The 12,609-nt window shown below is 33.0% G+C and overlaps 1 long non-coding RNA gene across 1 annotated transcript in view; it reads right to left on the minus strand.

Moving 5' to 3' along the window:
- Positions 1 to 5,383, minus strand: part of LOC111635753 — a 10,059-nt gene extending 4,676 nt beyond the window's left edge. The window contains exon 1 of the long non-coding RNA XR_002758433.1: positions 5,273 to 5,383. This is a non-coding gene — a long non-coding RNA (uncharacterized LOC111635753). The remainder of the gene's footprint in view (positions 1 to 5,272) is intronic.
- Positions 5,384 to 12,609: the final 7,226 nt, after the last annotated feature.

Here is a 12,609-nt window from a genome sequence, read left to right on the forward strand (position 1 = left end):
AAACCAATTGCTATGAAATTCAAAGTGTCACCAATCTTTAGACTACACTAATAAGTAAGCACAATTGGATAATGTTACCTATGGTGAGTAAAATGGCGGCTCGTCTCTGATTCCAGCAAACAGAAGAAAGGAAACAGTGGGGACGCACGTTCTAACCTAACCTATTCTAATAAATTACCATAATTATTACCAACCAAATTATTAGAATATGTTAGGTGAGGTTAGGTTTGAACGTGCGTCCCCAATGTTTCCTTTCTTCTCTTTGCTGGAATCAGAGACGAGCCGCCATTTTACTCACCATAGGTAACATTATCCAATTGTGCTTACTTATTAGTGTAGTCTAAAGATTGGTGACACTTTGAATTTCATAGCAATTGGTTTCTGCGACAAGCACACCTATTTGTGGTACATTTATTTGTGGCAAAGATCTTATTTTCACTTTACCGAGTGCCTAGTAGGTAATGTGTGGATCACCTAGATACTCTGCACATTATCTAGGTAATTTGAGAAATGGAGCAATTTTCACAACTTTAACGGATCACCCTAGTTAATCTGCAGATTAGCTAGGTAATCCGCAGATTAACGATTTTCGAGCTTTAGCGGTAACATACAAGTATACATAAAAATGTTTTCAAAAGTAAACACAGCAAGTGAAAAAGATTCCAAATGATTGCTTTACCAGTATTTCTCTTAGAATAAATTGAACATGCACAAAAAGCAGAAATGGATTAACATACGTAATACACATTCCGATGATAAATACAGAATGCGAATATAGTAAAATGAGCTTATAATAAAAGCGACACACTGCGAATGAAAACATTAACTTGCATAAAAAAGGTGGACATGGTAAGGGTATTTTATATATGCTACTTTTAAAACAGAAAAAACAATAACCAAATTGATGAAGAGTATTGATATATCCAAAATGCACATAATTAGTTTAAATTTACGATTTATGTATCCGTTGTCATAAAAATTTGTCTTTCCACTTTTTTGCTGAGACTACAAATATTCAAGTACAAAATAACCGGTTTCGACTTATTTCTACATAAGAAGTAGTTAAATAATTAAGCGATTAGGAAATTAGGGACATAAATAAAACCCTGCTGAAAGAGCCAGAATTTTACTTAAACAAAAGCTTAACCGAACCATCTCTAGCCGAGTACAGTGGGGACTGATTTCTTCAAAATATTAGATGTAATAAAGACAGAAAATTTTCCAGTTCAACGAAAGTGACCGAAAAGTGGTAAATTTTGGAAATTTCCGTGGACAACACCTGGTCCTAAAACGAATTAGTTAAGAAACAATTGACTATTAAGTTTAACATATTTAGATTTTCACAGCTATGGTGAGAAACGTTTAAAATCTACAATAACCCTGTCATGTCCTTTGAGATATACTAGTGATGCGACAAAAGAGGTATTTGACATTGACCAGTTTCGGCACCCTCGGGATTTGGCATGCATGCACGCACTGCACACCTACAAAGATCATCTGTGATTCCATCCATAAGACGCTGGTAGGGAGCAATTTTAACTAAGTGGATTGTTTTAATATTTAAAAAGTAAAGAATATTTTATGTTATTTTTAAGTACGTTTCTTTACAAAACTATATTTAATTATAATCTTCTTTAAAAGTATATTCATACAATTGAATATTTTGTACCAGGTATGTATAATTGTATATCCATCACACATTTTATTTTACCAAGTGAGTTTTTATAATTTTATTTTTAATTTTAGTCCTTATATCATGGCTAGCGATTCAAAATGTAATTGTGATATTGAAAATTTATTTTTAAAAAGTTTTGGCTCAAGACCATATAATGAAAAAGAAAACATTATTAAAAGAGAAAGATCAATGCCTAAATTATAAATACGTCAACAAAAAAATTTGTTGGACATTTTCACGATAAAGTTAATGAAGGCATAAAATGGCTTTGTGGATGCATAAAAATGCAAAAATTGTTTTGTTGGCCTTGCCTATTATTTTCAAATAAAATTAGTGTGTGGAATGAGAATGGCTTTGACGATTTAAATAATTTGAGTAAAGCTAGCAAAAGACACGAAAATCGTAAATGTCACAATGATTCTTTCGTAAAATTGAAGCAATTTGGAAATCAAAGCAGAATAGAATTTAACATTAGTGAACAATATAAAATAAATATTGAAAATTATGTGATATTGACAGTGGCGTGCCGTGACATTTGATGATAGGGAAGCTGTGTTTTTATAAGAAGCCGACTTCCAGGGGCAATCAGTCAGCAATGGTCTACGGTCCATTCGTATTCGTTTGTTCGATAAACCAGTAAAAACCGTAGACTTTTCTAAATGTATTTTTAATTAATAGATTATCTAACGCACTTAATAAATAAGCAAGTTCAATATAATTAACTCTGTTATATTAGATTTAATAGATTCTCTACGCCCTCTAAATGCCAATTCTCGCTTCGATAACATCTACTAATTAAAATATATCTATTAGCCGTAACTATCTTGTTATAATTTTCAATATATATTTTATATTGTGTACTAATGTTAAATTCTATTCTATTTTGATTTCCAAATTGCTTCAATTTTACGAAAGAATCGATGCGAGATTTAGGATTTTCGTGTCTTTTGCCAGCTTTACTCAAATTATTTAAATCGTCAAAGCCAATCTCATTCCACACACTAATTTTATTTGAAAATAGTAGGCAAGGCCAACAAAACAAATTTTGCATTTTTATGCATCCACAAAGCCATTTTATATCTTCATAAATTTTATCATGAAAATGTCGAACAAATTTTTTCTTTTTCATTATATGGTCTCGAGCCAAAACTTTTTGAAATAAATTTTCGATATCACAATTACATTCTAAATTGCTAGCTATAATATAAGGGCTAAAATTAAAAATAAAATTATAAAAACTTACTTGTTAAAATAAAATGTGTGATGATATACAATTATACATACCTGGTACAAAATATTCAATTGTATGAATATACTTTTAAAGAAAATTATAAATATAGTTTTGTGAAGAAACGTACATAAAAATAACATAAAATAGTCTTTACTTTTTAAATATTAAAACAATCCACCTAGTTAAAATTGCTCCCTACCAGTGGCTCGTGGATGGAATCAGAGACGGTCTTGGTAGGTGTGCGGTGCGGTGCATGCTTGCCAAATCCCGAGGGTGCCGATACCGGTTAATGTCTCTTTTGTCTCATCACTAGTATATCTCAAAGGACGCGACAGGGTTGTTGTAAATTTTAAACGTTTCTCATCATAGCTGTAAAAATCTAAATTTGTTAAACTTAAAAGTCATTTGTTTTCTAACTACTGTAATTCGTTTTAAGACCAGGTGTCCACGGAAATTTCCAAAATTTACAACTTTTAGTCACTTTCATTGAACTGGAAAAATTTCTGTCTTTATTACATCTAATATTACGAAGAAATCAGTCCCACTGTACTCGGCTAGATATTGGTCCGGTTAGGCTTTTGTTTAAGTAAAATTCCGGCTCTTTCATCAGGGTTTTGTTTACGTCCCCAATTCCCTAATCGCTTAATTATTTAACTACTTCTTAAGTAGAAATAAGTCGAAACCAGTTACTTTGTACTCGAATATTTGTAGTCTCGGGAAAAAAGTGGAAAGACAAATTTTTATGACAAACGGATACATAAATCGTAAATTTAAGGAAAATAAATTCTAGAGCTTTTTCTGTACCTCGTGCATCTCTCTCATTCATTAAATTTAGTTGTAAATGATGCTGTCAAAGTAACAGTTAATTTTTTAACATTATACAAGAATTGTACACGTTTTTTTCTACATCCCCTTAAAGATGGGATATACGAAATCGTAATATCACTGGTTTAACATCGAAATCCGTGAGTAATATAAAATCGGAGAGCGGAATAAATATATCAAATATTTTAATGGATTTTTTAAACTCCTGTCAACTATACAGAACTATCGTAAAAACATACCAGTAAATTCTTATCGGTTGGGTTAAGTTATAAATCTACTCGTTATTCACGTAATCGAAATATCTAGTGGGCAGGCGGCTAACAGCCCAGAACCGGTCCTTGATAGAATTGGAATCTTTATATGTGTGCAGCTTTCACCCAAGGTCGTAGGCTTCCACCGGCTAAACCGGGTGAGGTTGGTGCTCTGTAAAGCGCATGCGCAAATCTGGCTTTTCGTAATCTGAAAATACAGGAGATTCTACTCCGCCACTAATATTCTAATATACAATAGCAATTTTTTTTTCCACGTGTAGTATAGAAATTTGTAATAAGATACATAATGCGGTTATAATAAAATATTGTGCGATTATTTTCATATAATTAAAATTAATATTTATTTATTTTTTAGAGAATATGAGGGAAGCGGCGCTTCCAACGCTTCTAATGACGGCACGCCACTGCTAATAGATATATTATATCTACATTAACAAATGTTATATGTTTTTTTATCAAAGCAAGAATTGGCATTTAGAGGGCGTAGGGAATCAATTTATCTAATAACAGTGGTAATTATATATTGAACTTGTTTATTTATCAAGTACAGTAGACCCCCTATAAAACGGGTTCATATGATACGAATTCGTATATAACGGCGAAAAAAATGCGATCGTATTCGTATAAACACTCTAAAAGAGACTCGTATAATACGGTAAAATTGCCGACTCGTGTCACGACAGGATTGGTCGAATCTAGACCAATAGCGGATATTGCACAAACCGTTGAGTTTAAACGAGCAGCGGACCTACTAAAAACCATTTATTATTTAACAACCATAAAAATTATATTTATATTAATGATGTCGCCAAAGTTCAGCAAATTTTTCGCAGAAAAATAATTTATCGGGAAATGCGCCCGCCGTTCAATGTGCCGCTCCACGACGAAAACAAGCTTACGCAATGGCGTCGTCGAACGGTGGGCACTCGGTAAGTAATCCTACAATTTTTTGTTTATAGCATAGCTTATATGGATTATTCCAAAAAATTATACGTGTTTTGGAAATGTTGAGTCAAATTAGTCTAGAATCGATTAATTTTATGGAAGAAAACCTTTCAAACAACCGTAGTTCGTAAACAGCACACTTGTGATTGGCTCATGTATTTAAGGACTCGTAGAAAACAATGTTGCCACGACTACCGAATTTTCGATAGATCTACCGATCTACCGATTGAAGCACTAAATCTACCGAAAAGTTTACGATAATTCAAGAAAGACATTTTTTTTTTCAATGTATCTAAAAATTCTCAATAAAACATTTCTTTTTACCTTCATTTCTTATATATTGTAAGAGAATTTATTGCAAAGACTCTATCTCGTTTTGTTGAAAATATCTTGTGTCTGCTCCATTCTTCAGCTAATGTAGAAAGAATATTTTCGTAAATAAATCTGTTAAAAACGAAACAGAAATAAACTGAGATCTGAAACAATCACTGGCTTACTTCTTACTAAACAATTAATTGGAAAAAATTACTGTTACGATTTTCCTGTAAAAGATAATTTAATTTTAAAAATAACAAACAGAGTGTTAAAAAACATACAAACAGAAGATATTGAATAATAATTATTATTAATAATTAATATTCGAAAAATAAAAGGTAATATTTTGTTAGAAAAATAAGACAAAATGTACCTACTTAATTAGTAAATTATTATTTTTTTACGTAGGTGTTCTGTGTTAGTTTTTTGTTTTTTATTGTTTTATAGNTTTGTTAGAAAAATAAGACAAAATGTACCTACTTAATTAGTAAATTATTATTTTTTTACGTAGGTGTTCTGTGTTAGTTTTTTGTTTTTTATTGTTTTATAGTTTATAATAAAATAAATGACGAAAAAGAATGTTATTGCTTATGTGCAACACCCTTACTGCCACAAAAAGTCGTTTTACCGAAATCTACCGAAAATTGCCTAAGGAATCTACCAATGGCAAGCAAATCGGCGTGGCAACACTGGTAGAACATGAATTTCATAAAACACGGAACGTATCTACCGTGTTATAGGGGGTCTACTGTACGTCAGATAATCTATTAAAAATACATTTAAAGAAGTGTACGGTTTTTACTGGCTTATCGTACAAACGAATACAAATGGACCCTGACACGCAATTAACTGATTGCCCATGTAAGTCGGCTTCTTACAGAAACACAGCTTCCCTATCATCAAATGTCACGGCACGCCACTGATATCTACAGCAATAGTTATAAACTACCGTAAGGTCTTTTCCGTATCCGTAAAGGAACAAACTATTTTACGGAATACGGTACGGCCATACGGTTACGTTACGGAGTTTATAACTCAACCCTAGTGTTACCACTCGTCCGGTTTTCACCCAGACAGTCCGGGAATTGACTCACTGTCCGGGTGAACTATTAATTTTGTCCGAGAATTTCGTAGAAATTGTGAAATTACGATGAAACAACGTTCTTGGAAATATTTTTACAAATTTACACTATTTTAACAGCGAAAGAACTACAAGTCTGCCATGTTAGTCTGTTTACACCGACGTGTGGAGCACAACCTGTCGACCTTTTTCTTTTGGCTTGTAGGATCGTACACGTCTCCAATATCCAATAGAGCTAAGTCTAAGTCACTGTTTCTCAACCTCTAAAGAATCGTCGCCCCCTTCAACGTAGTATCGCCCCCTTCAATAAAACCGTTACGTAGTATCGCCCCCTTCACTTCAAAATTCCGATGCCGAGGGCCAAGGCTAACGTCAAATTCGTACTGCATTGAATAGACTAGTGACTAGTATAATGTTATTTGTTTAATTATTGTACGATATAACGAATAAAATATCTAATTATTCTTAATATAATGTTTTACTATATCGCCCAGAAAATTGTTTTTCGCCCCCCAAAATATAAATTGTTACTAATCGCCCCCTCAACATGGAAAAACGCCCACATGGGGGCGATATCGCCCCCGTTGAGAAACACTAGTCTAAGTCATCTGTACCTGATGTTTCTTAATTTAGGTTACATAGGTTACTTACGTTACTCCTACGCAAGTCCCTAGTCCCTAACTATAACTGATTTAAAACCGGCATGCACATTAGTCTTCGCGTTGTGAAATGACATTGCGCATGCGCAGTGGCGTAGCGAACATAACTGGCTCCCGGTGCACGACACTTTTATTTACGCCCCTCTCCCACCTCCAGAAACACATATAGTTTGTCTTGGAGACCATTTGGGCGCCCCTCTGCGAGTGGCGCCCGGTGCATGATACACCCCCTTGCATCCCCCTCGCTACGCCACTGCTCATGCGTCAGGAACTTCTGTTCTAACAAACCTGACCTGCCGTCCGGGTCAGCGATTTTGAAAAAGTGGCAACACTATTCGACCCTAAGAATCCAGGTGATATCACTCCAGTTCAAGGACGTTGGAGATGTGGTTGAGCTTATCGAGTATCCTCCAGACGCATAATCATAATCAATTATCTCATCACACTCCTAAATACCTCTCTCAATATGTCCATTCAATTTCTCTTTTAATTTTTTCAAATGGGTTAAGATTCTCTTTAAATTTATTTTCGAATGTTTGTTTACTTCATAATGAACTTTTGGTTTCTCATGAAACGAAATTTGAAAAATGCCAGATCTTGATGGTTTTAATAGGGAATACAATGACAACATTGTGGGTACAGTAAATATATAGTTCAATACATAATGACATATGTATTATATTAATTATGTAGTTGCAAAAATGTCGGAAAAGCAGAATACAGTAGAGCGTCGTTTATCCGAATCAATTGGGGACTGGGGTTGTTCGGATAACTTATTTTTCGGATAACCAATTATGTACGAAAAAATATATTAATTTATCCCGTGTTGAAATTTTACTCCGTTGCGTGTCGCTTCGCGTTGAATTTTCGTCGATGTTAAGCCTAACGAAGACTATTGTATCGTTAAAAATTATTTTGTTTATTTTGTACAAACAAAATAAATATATTGAAAAATATAAAAACAATAAAAATCATACTTCAGAAGTTAATTTAGTATCAAAAACGTAAAATATTCGAGTAGGCGAAGACATAGCCAAAGATTACAGCGCCACAGCACTGGCGAAAATTAAAATTTGTCGACTGGAATTCTTTCGGATAACCGACGTTTCGTATAACCGACCTTCGGATAAACGACGCTCTACTGTATTTATTTTGACATGCAGCTCTTTTGATTGTCCCAAAAAACCGCCGTAATAAAAAATATTTGGTTATAATTTTTATACACTGGTGTAGAAAAAATGCAGCAATTACAAGTATGCTTTAGGTTATGTGTTGGTTTATTTAAAAACTTTTTCGAAGTGCTTTGTTAGGTTTAGATGGGCGATCCGAAACAAATTGGGCACCGCATTCTTAGTTTGTCAAGGAGTTTTATAAGGAAAGTTGATAATTTCCTTCTTATCTTTATATACTCTCCACAACGAAGAATTTGATGCGGAGCAAAATGCTTTTCACAAATATCGTAGCGTTCGGTCAATTCTCGATCTGCACGCGGTATCGCTCGTTTCCATCTTTTAAACAATTCCAAATCTTTTGGTGCCTTAAATACATTTACTATCTGTTTCTTTGGATAATAATCGTCTTTTCAATTATGCACGCATCATTTAAAATACATAATTTTGAAAGAATTTCTTAAGAACACTACGTAATTTATGGACCATCCCTTACCAGTGATTATTTGGAAAGCTACAATTTTGTATACGGCTAATAGACCTACCCTGTGGGCACTAAGATGGCCTTTTTTTAGAAAGCTCATTATGAGTTCTAGTCAACAATGGCTGCTGCCAGGTTTTGAGAGATCCGATTTGTGCAGATGGATCACTCCGAAAAATGTTTTTTTTTTTTTTTTTTCCTACCCGTCCAGATTTAACTGCGGATCTACTAGAGCGGTAGGATGCCACCTTAACACTGTAATATGCAGTGCAGTAAGATCTCTGTAGAAGCCACATAATAAAAGCAAATAAGTTATCGAACGTAAAGCTGTAAATACAATACAGTATAATAAAATTAATACTTGAATAAGTTTTTAAAACATATTTTTTTAAAATGGGTAGTACAATAAATACTTAGTTACATTTACCCACCGCTACGCCGAAATGGCGCATCGATTTCGCCAATCTTTAATAAGATGTTACATTTATATTATATTCGAATTTAATCACAAATAATAATATTATTTTTATGCAATTTTATAAATTTGATATTAAAATATAATTTAAATTCATTAAATGCTTACTTTTAAGAAATAATGTTTTTTTTATTTATTTATTAAATAAACGAAGGATTCAAGATGGCGACCAGATTAGATTTGAGGCCCAACAGGAATTTGTTAGACTCGAAATTTGAAAGCTATCGCCTTTCTTTAGACCCTCTTCCGATATTAAAACAAAATCTACAAGAAGGTAAATTATTATTTATTATTTTAATGTTTATATTATTTATTATAACATTGGAATATGAAGCTATGTGACAAATATGACAATGTTTGTGTACATTTTGCATAATGTTTTTTGATGAATCTTGCTTGAGAATATTCTGAATTAAATTATAAATGATTCACTCAGTTGTGCAGTTATTAAAGCATTATACATTGATTAGTGCAGTGCAATCTTTCAAATGCAAACTCTTCAATGCTGAGATGTTATCAAAAGGATGCTAAATCAGTAAATATTGATGGTAAGATTGCACATGAGTCTGTTGGGACCTTATCAGAGCTGTAGACCATGCCCATAGTCGTAAAAAAAAGTGAAAGGAAGTATGGGCATGGTCTACAGCAGTGGTTCTTGATGTTTTTTGTGTCGTGGATCCCTAAAGCTCCTGTACCTTGATGGAATGGCCAAGCAATCATGTCAGCCTACCGCTCTGGGAAACCTGGGAGTGAATCTGGACGAGTCAAGAAAGCCCCAGGAATTTTCCAGGTGGTAGACTGTCTGGATATGTCGGATGCTGTCCCTAACCACCCAACCACCCCATTGGGCCTGGCTGAACCCATAATGGGCTTGCTAAAAAAGGCCCTCTTAGTGCCCACGTGGCAGAAAGAGTTAAAAATAAAAAAACCATGATGGACTGCACCACTGGTTGAGAAATGCAAGTATATGCCTCTGAAAATATCCCAACGGCCTTTTTCTTAGCTGCAATAACCCACCATCAACTACTGTAAATCATTGAGCTATAATTCGGCAATAATAATAATAAATTACAAATTTAATTATTTAATTAAATTGTAATTAGCAAATTCAATATGAGATGGCACCTAATGCCTCCTTCTAGGGCAGTATTAGGCATTATTATTGCCAAATTATAGCCAGATGATTTATGGCAGTTGATGGTAGGTTATTGCTATGTATCGGGTTTAGTAAAGTTGTTTATATTCGTAGCTGCATTTGTATCATGGCTTCTGTAAGTTTATATAATATATATTGATTTACTTATATTCTACAGTCTGTTTGTGAAAGATTCACATATAATAGCATATTATTATTATTGAAGATTTGAGCTACAATTAATATATATATATAAATAATTCTTTTGCCAGTTGGATGGCCAAGGTGGTTGTGTTGGTTCGTCGCTTTGGAGAATTCGATTTAAATCTGGGCATTCAAAAAATCCTCAGGAATTTTGTGGAAGATGATCTGTTTTGAAAATGCAGAAATAAAAGGTTCTCTTAATGTCCACAAGGTGGAAAGAGTAAAAAAAGAAAAAATACCATTTCATCATTTTAATACTAATGCTAAATGTGCAGATAATTAGAAATGTAGTGGTAGACAGTTATAAACACCTTAAAAAAGATTACTTATAATATGCACTAGTAATAAATCTGAAAATTTGTTATTATTAGCATTTTATTATATCCTATTTAATTCTACAGTAAGCATGATTATATTATCATGCTTCTAAAACTTGAAATTGAATTTTATTATCCTTGAACACTAGAAAATATAAATGTATATGATTAGAGTCATTTTTGCAATTTATTTAGAAATAAATTTCAGCAATATAATTCTAAATATATAAATCATGAATTTAATTATTAATATATCAGAATTTCCAAAGCAAGTAACAATATTGGATGAACTGATTAATTAGGAATAAGTGGAGGCTAATAATATAAAAGTCAAGATGGCTGATAGCTGAGGCATTTAAGGCATCAGCTTTAACTGCCTCAGCTATTGGCCATTTTGAGAACCTGGGACTGAATCCAGGGAAATGATTGGGCATGTGTCTCACCACCCAATCATTTTCCATTATGGGATCTGGTTGACTCCATGATGAGTGTGATTAAAAGACTTTCTGAGCCATCCCAGACAAATTTGAATTGGGGCCCTCATGACTTCAGACATTTTTCTTTAGGGTAATATTTTCTTATAAAAGATTGGTTTGGGACCCCCTGTTAGTAGAGGCCACAGGCAATTACCCTTTTTACTCATAAGATAATGTGCCATTGCTTAGTACACATAAGACAGAAAGAGTAAAAAAACTGATCAGATCATTTCAAACTTATATTAATATAATAAAACTTTTTCCAACTTCATTTTATAATATTGAAATAATTTTCTACAAAATTTATTTTTCCAAATCAAAATATCATAATTCAATTAAATTTATAGAAAATTTGTACACAATTTCATCTCTGTCAAGGAATTTTAATTGATTAATTTAAGTTACCTTTGTATCAGCAAAAAGTTTAAAAGGAATTATAAGTTCCTTCATGAGATATGATCCTCCAAAACTTCTTTGTGCAGTACCAAATAATTTATAAAAATAAATGAAAGTTTAATGGCAAAAGTTATTGGAACAGTATGCTAAAAAATGTTTAAGATTTAATGTTTTCCTCTTCACAAGAAGACAATATAAAGTGTGATGTGAGGTCATTTGATGGCATATACTTAAGAGTGTATGTCTTTAGTTTATGCCTATAACTAGGTTGTAGCAAAATTAAAATATTTACTGAATATATATAATTATAATATGAAGATATTATTCCTTTTGAAGAGTGACTAAAAGCAATAAAACTTTGACACTTCCGTGTTGTGGCGTTATTGACAGCGATTTGTTAAATTTCAGACGTGCTCGCTAGTACTTTCAACAGTTTACAACCATCGTCTTCAGGCGAAATCGAATACCTTAATTTTCGAATTGACAGCTTTTAACGGACTTTCCAAATTACGTAATGCGCGTGGTTGGAATATAGAATAAATTAATAAAATTGAATAAATAAATATTCTTTAAAGAAACCTGCTGTAATAACTTGAACTCCCCAAAACATATAAATATTGATTGATGATGCCGTGCATAGTAATGGAATAAAATCAGAACACAAAATTATAACTTGGATTGTTTAAATAAAGTTATCCATAGCTGTGGTATTTCCAATGTTGGCACATTACATGGCAAAGCAGCGGATATATAAAGATTTTCCCATATGAATATTTGCCTACGATCATTGCAATGCTTAAGTAATTTAACATGGTTCCAAAGTGGAAGATAATCTTGTTCTAGCACCTTTTTCGCTAATTCTGTAGCTGGTCTATTATTTCTAATGTCTTCTTGATGTTCGAGGATGCGGGACCGTATCATTCTGGTGGTAGCTCCAATATAGATAATTTCCT

Source organism: Centruroides sculpturatus, unplaced genomic scaffold (assembly GCF_000671375.1).
Source record: "Centruroides sculpturatus isolate CEXI.00-Female unplaced genomic scaffold, Cexi_2.0 scaffold935, whole genome shotgun sequence".
NCBI lineage: Eukaryota > Metazoa > Arthropoda > Arachnida > Scorpiones > Buthidae > Centruroides > Centruroides sculpturatus.